Source organism: Egretta garzetta, unplaced genomic scaffold (assembly GCF_000687185.1).
Source record: "Egretta garzetta isolate BGI_Z169 unplaced genomic scaffold, ASM68718v1 scaffold27, whole genome shotgun sequence".
Lineage (NCBI taxonomy): Eukaryota > Metazoa > Chordata > Aves > Pelecaniformes > Ardeidae > Egretta > Egretta garzetta.
The window spans coordinates 2,848,394-2,856,215 of NW_009260400.1; the positions used below are offsets into that span (position 1 = coordinate 2,848,394).

Genomic DNA, 7,822 nt, shown 5'->3' on the forward strand with positions numbered 1-7,822 from the left:
CCCGGCCGCGGGGCCGGGTGGCGTCGAGGCGCGGCGTAACAGGGGCTTCGGCTCCTCGGGTTTACGCAAAATAGGTGCTCGCAGGCTTCTGGGGCTTGGGGGATCGCCCAGATGCTGTTCTTGCTCGCTTTTGGAGGCCGTTCTCCCTACCTACCCAGCAGAGAACGAAGTAAACACTGATGTCATTCCCTTCTTGTGTAATCATTTTTGTCTTCTGTTGGTGTACATCGGTCTTCAAATGGTGCGTGTGGGGAGGGGGAGGACCGCAAGCCTCCCTTGGTAGCCTCCCGGCAAAAACAAAGGAACCGCAACGGTGCTTGTAGCAGGTGGATCGTTCGTGGTGGTTGGGCAGGGTTGCGTGTTCTAGTTCTCTGACAAGTGAGCTTTAAATTGTTCTTGAAATTGTTACATAGATGTCAAAACAGATCCCTGCTGTGTTCAGGTAGTGGTGTTTCAGAGCAAAACTTGGGAGGGTTCAGATCCTATCAGTACTTACCCTTCTGTTCTTCCCTAGGTCACGGTAAAAATCACAAAGATGCCGCCTCGGTCAGGGCCACGCACCCTATTCCTGCAGCCTGTGGCATTTATTACTTTGAAGTGAAGATCGTCAGTAAAGGTAGAGATGGGTAAGTGCCTCAGTCTGTTCCTGTGGTTGGTGATGTGTATTTAGCAGTTCTGCTGTGCTCTGACCTCCTTTCCGGAAGGGTTAGAGGTCCCGTGGCAGCTGGATGTAGCAGGCAGGTAACATCATGGGGAGGTTCTGTGCTTGCGGTTAATAGGTGTAAATGTGGTAGAATGCACTGGAAGCAGAGGTGCAGCTTCTTTCTGTTCTGTTTGATAGGGGCAGTTTTAAAAATCTAGAAAACTTTGGGTCTCCAGTGCGGTTTGAATTAAAATCGCTTTTCCTCTGCTGGCTAGGTCTGGTCACTCAGATTTCTGGAATTCTGATGCCTCAGAAGGGGAGTGAAATAGAAGGGAGGAGCCTTGGACTTAATTTTGGAGTGTTAGAGAGATGTTTGCATGGTGAAGAGCAGTTATAGCAGTACTTGAGCATTGGAAGGAGAGCTTCTGAGACTGTTTTTTAGAAACCCCGTGTGCATGACCAAGGAGAAGATGTTCAGTGAGGGGGAAATGAGGCCATTGTGAATATAAGCTGGAGTCTGCGCTGTCATCTTTAGTCTAGGACCTGAATTTGGACTTAAATTGTTATCTCAGGGTAGGTTGCGCCACGGAGCAATGTGACAGGTAACAGCTGTGGAAGCTTGGGAGACAGTGCTAGAACCAGAATGCTAAATATGAGAAGCTTTTTCCCGACCAAATCATGGTTTTGTGGTAACGTTTAATACTATAGGCGGTTGCTGGGGCTGCATTTGCCCTGTCAGTCTAAGCTGCTTTGAACAGTATCAAGTGGAAGAACTGCAAAAATGGTGACTCCGACTGGCAGCGTTAGATGCAGCCGTCCTGTGCTAGGTGGTACCTCGGCGAACGGAACAGGCAGTGGGGTTTGGATCTCGTCCCGTCTCGCGGTCGCAGTGTTGGGCATTATTTTGATGCGAAATGCAACTGAACCAGGATGTGTGCAGAGTTCCTTCAAAGCCATATTCAGGATGTTGGGAAATGTGGGAAAGCAATAAAAGGGCATTTCTAAAAAGGTCTGGGTTTCCACTGCTGGTGTAGTTTTCATTTTTAATCCTTACAGAGGTACCAGCCTGTGGTGGCTGTGTGTTTGGCATTTTTCATCACTAAAGGATGAATATCGCAGGTACGACTATCCGGAAGGGAAAGCTGCCCAGGAGAAGGTTTAATTAATTAATAATGAATCCAGTCCTTCAAGAATAACGTTTGAGCTCTGGCCAGCTTAGGGGTCTCAGGGAAGGGCAGCAGATGTTCCTACTAGAAACCAAATGATTAGTGATTTCTTACTGTTGAATCTGCTGCCATTGTTGAACTGAGAAGCAGCCTGTTTGTAAAGGATCTGGAGCCGTTGTGCATTTAGGCCTGTAATGGTTGCGGGGTTATCTGTTCAGAAGTGGCTGCTGGGCTGAGTGCTTTACAAATGCATCTTTCTTCCTTCAGTTCGCTGACTTGGCGATTAACTGCTTGTCTGTTTTGAAACCCTGTGCTTGATTAGTTTATGTAACTGCTAAAATTAAAATAATTTACAGTGAACTTCAAGACAGTTTCCCAAAGAAATCACATTACAGGAGGTCACTGAACAGCACTTAATCCTTCCTGCGTCCTGGATCAATCTGACAAGGAGATAATGGAATTTGCTCGCTTCCCAAGATCAGTTTTCTAAATTAATAGTCCATTTTTGGTTTTACAGTGTTCTCTCATTACAACGGCTTCCCAAGAGTACTCCAAAGGTACAGCACTGTGTGTATTAGCCTTACAGCAGTACGGATGGGAGAGGTCGATGCCAGGCTCCCAAGTCAGTGCAGCGGTGAGCCTTTGGGAGCTTGTCCGAGGTCTCGGCTGTTCCTGGGCCTTGTTTTTTCTTTTGCTGGTAGGGAGTGCTCCCAGTTTTTTATCCTGGTGCTGGTGATCTGTAGTTGTGAATTTATGCTGTAGCTGCTGCCCGTCTGTCAGTTCTGAAGGTGCTGCTGTGTGCCTCATCTTCAAAAGTTTGAAGCTGCCTGTTGGGGGCTCAGTGTCTTGTCATGGTGAACTGCAGCAGAGGCGTCTTTCTTCTCAGAAAGCTCTCCAGCATTCGTGACACTGTGGTGGCTTCAGTTTAAAGGAGTAAAAGTCCAGGAGTCTGAAGATGGGATTGGAGGGAATGAAAGGAATTTTTCAAGTGCCTTAAGTGGTAAAGCGCCTCCCTAGGAACTCAGCTGGAAGCCCTTTGGCAAGGGGAGAGGAATCTTCCTGAGCTCATTTCCAGAACAGGTACTTCAGGTGCAAAGTCTCTGCTCGGTGGCTCGTTGTTTTATTTATGGCATACGGAGTAGCGAGGTGAGGATTACGGGATGTTATTCGCTGTCTCTCTTGCTGGAGTTTGCGATAGCTTTTCACATTTAGGCTTAAAATGTGAGTGACCGGGTTGCAAAACAAGGCTCGCTCGAAAAATACTTTGGCAGAATGGATCTCAGGAAGTGAAATCTGATTGATTTTTGGGTTTTGTTTTGGTGGGGTGTTTTTTCCCTGTCAGTAACACAAAGCTCTCTTCTCTCTGTGCTAATAAATTGTTAGTCCAGCGCTTTGCATGCTGGTTGGATGCTGACAGTTGCTAATAAACAACAGCAACTAAGGTTGCAGGTGAGAAGTGAGATAGAAGCTCCCAGTGACTTTCCTTGGAGATGTAGGAATCCTGATGCTCATGTGATGGCTCCTGTCAGCCTGTCGGGAGACATCGCCTGTGTATGATAAGCGGCGGTAAGAGGGTTCTTGAACTGGCTTCAGGCAGCGCTAGCTCTGGATTGGTGGTGTCCCCATGGTGGGGAAGCCTGAGCTACAGAGTCAACTGAGCTATCAGTACCACCTCTTTAACTTGTCCCTTCTGTCACTTCCATGGGGCTATGGTGATTTAAATCCACTATGCAGTCTCCTCCCTTCATGTTGTATCCTAGCAGTAAAAACAAACACCCTCACCTCCCCCCGATTTTTCAGGCGGGTTACTTTGCATCTCAGTTTTGCAAACCCCAGCGCCAGGGAAGAGGGAGGTACTGCAGCAGCACTGACACGTGTTGCTTTAGGCTGCCAGGGCACTGCACCCATAGCCGCAGAAAAGCTGCCTCGTCTGCCCGTTAACACACCGGCTCTGTGAAGGTGCTGCTGTCAAAGCAGCAAATGAAATGAGTTATGAAAACTCTCCCTCGACCATTACTAGGCTTCTCTGCCTCGCTGAAGTCTAGCTTAATGTACTGGCGGAGATTTCAAAGAAAGTATAGCTTGAGAGAAGTCCATTTGCTGCACTTAAGAATTAGCTTTGGATCTTCCACTGCTCACCCACTGAGCTATCACCACAGTCCTTTTGGTTAAAGATGATTGAAACTGACTTTTAGCTGAGTGGTGGTCGTTTCTCATACCTGTGGTTTTAGTCTTTATTGATAAGAGGTCATGTTTATTTACTGAGTTTTTGGGGACATTTTTTGGTTTGTTTTTTGTTGTGTTTGTTTTTTCTGGGGCAGGGGAGGCTGCCAGGCCTCATTGAAAAGTTGTCTTGATGAGGAGGCTACATAGCACATGACAAATCAGATCTGCCAGTGGCCTGACCTGCTGTTTGTGCTACTTTTCAGGGGAGGTCGTTCTTATCCTCAGCGAGCAGAGGAGAATTTAGTTTATGGTCTCTCGTTCCAGCCCTCTTCTCACCTCCTTGTCTGCACCGAACACACAGGGAGTGGTTCCACAACACTTTAAGATGATACAAGTCAGGGCTGGGGGATTACGCCCTTCAATTTGCTGTGTGTTTCTGTGCCTTTCCTCGTGCTGACAACCTGCTACCCGGTCCTGTGGTGGGCTGGTTTGAGGAGATAACGGGTTGAAAGTTGGCCACATCAAAATAATTATGATGATTTAATCTATTGATGTCACTGTCAGAAATTGCTGGGTTTTTTGTTTATTTTTTACAACTGACTACTTTTTGGGGTTCTGCTCCCTGACGTGGGTCAAAGGCGAGCCTATAAAGGGATGGGCTGAGCTGGGAGAGGGAGGGGTAGGATTACAGCAACCCTCATTTGGTTCCATTCAAAGTGTCATCGAACAGCTTTGTCTTAAGGCTTGCTGTGTATTTGATTTCCTGAGCCACTGCGTGTGCCTCTGCTGAGTGCAGTCAGTTGGAACAGAAGGACAAGAGGCAGCGACTTGCAGGTTGTGGCAAGGGAAATGCCAGCGGGACGCTAGAAAGAATTTTCCTCGTGAACACGGTTAAGCACCAGAACAGAATGCCTGGAGGGGCTGTGGCATCTCCATCTTCAGATTTGCCAGGGCAAGGCCTGATAGGACTTTCAGAGTTACTTATGCTTTGGGCAGAAGGATGGAGAAGGAAGGTGCCAAAGTCCCTTGCAGTCCAAGCCTCTCTATGGTTCTGTGGATGGCTTGCTTCCAGCATTCCTTAGAGGAGCAGACTGGCAGAAACGTGCATGACTCCTCTGTTCCTGAGCTGCCACAAATAACTTGTGCTTCTATCGTGGTGGTGTTCATAACAGTTCAGCCCTAACTGTATGTGAAGCACCGGGCTCTTACCCTCCCTCTCTAATTCATGTTTCTGTTCACTGTTGATTTGTCAGCACATCTCACAGCTTCTGTTTCCCCATTAGATGATCTCCGCTTGGTCAACAGGAACAGCGTGAGACTCATCAGGGTAGGGCAGTCAACCCACAGCTTACAGGCCGCTGTGACTCAGGAGGACAGTTCACCTTTGGTGTCCTCCTTATGCTGGGGCAAGGTGAATTGTCTTGCGGGTGGCAGTGCTTGTTCCTGACTGCCGTTTCAGTGTCTTGACCTGTTTTACCTCCCCCAGCTGTGCATGGTTGTAATGGGATGTGGCTGGGGGGATGCCCCGGAGGCTGACCCTGATTGTGCATGGATTCCCGATTCTGGCAGAAATCGCCCATCCTGCAGCCTCTTTTCCACTTCTGAGCTGCTCCTGGGACAGACAGTCCAGCAGCCTGGGGATTGCCCTTGCAATGGCAGTTTGCTGTTGACAGCTGTCTTTACTGGGAATTGTTTGGGTTTGGATAGTGGCTTACTGGTGCATACTTTGGCGTGCTGGTGTTCTGCAGCAAGCCTGACCTCTCTGGCCTCACCTGCCCACAGCAGCTCTGCCTGCTCCGTGCAAACAGAGCCAGCTTGGTCCGTGGGCAGTGGAGGTACCAATGGCACAGCCCTCTGTGCCAGGTGAGCTGGGTGCTTTCACGGGGACTTGGATCCACCTTGGGAAGGCTGCCAGAAGAGCCAGGCTAGCTTTTTTTCTTGCCATGATTTTTTTTTTTTTAAAATTTTTTTAAACCCTTTCCTTTGTGCCAGCACCAGTGACTGTATAATGAACTGGATCATGTTAACTTTTTTTCTGGATCAGTCCTTGATTAACATGCTTTCTGTGCGTTAGGTGGGGAAGAGGAGACCCAGAAGGGCAGAAGAGGGAGGGTGGAAGACACGGGCATCAGGATGAGTTGGTGTCCTCCTCCCAGCACCAGCTGGCAGTGTTCCTCAGTTGCTGCAAGATGTGCAGGCTGTTGTCCAGACCTGTTGGTCAGAGCTAGCTTAGGGCATGGGTGCTTTTCTGAGAGAGGGAGGAAAGAATACATTGAGGAGAATGGCTGAAAAGCTAATCCAGCTTAGTCCTTACCATAGTTTATTTAAAATCTCCCTTTAGCTTTCTTACGCAGGGATGCCATATCCCAAACTTAAAAATAGCTTAGTTTCTCCCTGACTAAAATAAAAAATAAATAAAGGTCAGATGTATTGGTTGTTTAACAGCCTTTACATTAGTAACAAGTAATCTGCCCTACGCTTCCTTGCTTACGTTTCTCCTTGCCAACTTTCCACGGCTCTTCAGCATATGGTGAGTGTGACTGCTCTTTGGAAAGCCTCTTGCTCCTGTGGTTTCCAGATGCTGATAGAAGGCCTGACCATGACATGCTCTGGCCTTGGTGGCTTTAATGGCATCGTCGGCTCTGCACACCTGTTGGCCAGTTTTACTGAGGACACCTTATGACTTCCATGTGTGTCTGGATGTGGCTGTAGAGAAGGGCAAGGAATATTCCAGGGCAACTGAGGGTTTCTGGTGTCCGTGCATGCTGTGTGATCCCTTGTTTGTATCTGATAAGCCTGTAAATAATTGATTTCCTCTCCCTTTTTATATTTTCTATCCTGGTTTCCAAGAATCCAAAGCCAACACAGAGGGGGTTGTTCTTCTGTTTGCGGGTGTGTCTGCTTACTTGAATTCATGCTGTTCAGCAGACACTCATTTAAACAAACCAACACATAAATAAACCCCCCCAAGTAGATCGAGGAAACAATTCTTGCCTTGTTCCCATTTGCAAAGTCTTGCCCAAGAGAGTCCTGCTTGCTCAGTTACCGGCAAGGCTGAGCTTTGGCGCTCTGACCTGTGGGAGACACTCGTTTTCTGCGGAGGTTTCACGTCAACTGACGACATCTCGTATGAGCTGTTCTTTTTTGTTGCTGTTTTGCTAAACACTGGCAAAAGGGAGTAATACTGGGAACAGCACTTTGAATGGAAATGCATTGTGAGTTTAGAATGTCTGGTTTGCAGCTGATAGCTTTTAATTTTTTTTAATCAATGAAGTGGAAAGTGAAACCCGTTCCTTTACAGCAGTATCATGGGCCCATCCATTGTAATGGTGGAATATCAGTTTCTCATTAAAATAATCTGTGAAATTGGGAAACCAAGTGGAAATGGTGGTGGGAATGTGTGACTCCCACTGCGTGCATTTAGGTAGGCCTGAAGCCCAAGACCTCCCAGATTTCAGGCTGCAATAACTTCTTTCTTTCTGTTAATTTTTCTTTTTTTTTGTGCCTAGTTAGAGCTGTCAGATTTTGCACAGTAAAGAAGAAAAATTTTGGAAGTGTTTCGTTGTGTGTGGGGTTTTTGTGTTTTTTCTCCTTTCTCCTCACCCCTCCCCTGCTATTTCTGAATATTTGTTATAGAACAGGTAGGAATATGGCAAAAGTGAACTCTAGCAAAATCAACTGAAGGTCTTTAGAGTAGGTGTGAAACGTTATTGTGCTTCAGTCCTTTAGAATACGTTTGCAGTTAGTAAATCCAATCATAGAAGAATGGGAACTAATTGTTTAAACGTTCCAGACTTCTAAGGAATTCCCTGTTTAATAACGGGATTGTACAAACCATGTAACTTTT

General features: G+C 47.1%; 1 long non-coding RNA gene across 1 annotated transcript in view; it reads left to right on the forward strand.

Annotated features, from left to right (window-relative positions):
* Positions 1-7,822, forward strand: part of LOC118452752 — a 32,592-nt gene that overhangs the window by 9,684 nt on the left and 15,086 nt on the right. Inside the window, exon 2 of the long non-coding RNA XR_004842586.1 lies at positions 515-626. This is a non-coding gene — a long non-coding RNA (uncharacterized LOC118452752). The remainder of the gene's footprint in view (positions 1-514; positions 627-7,822) is intronic.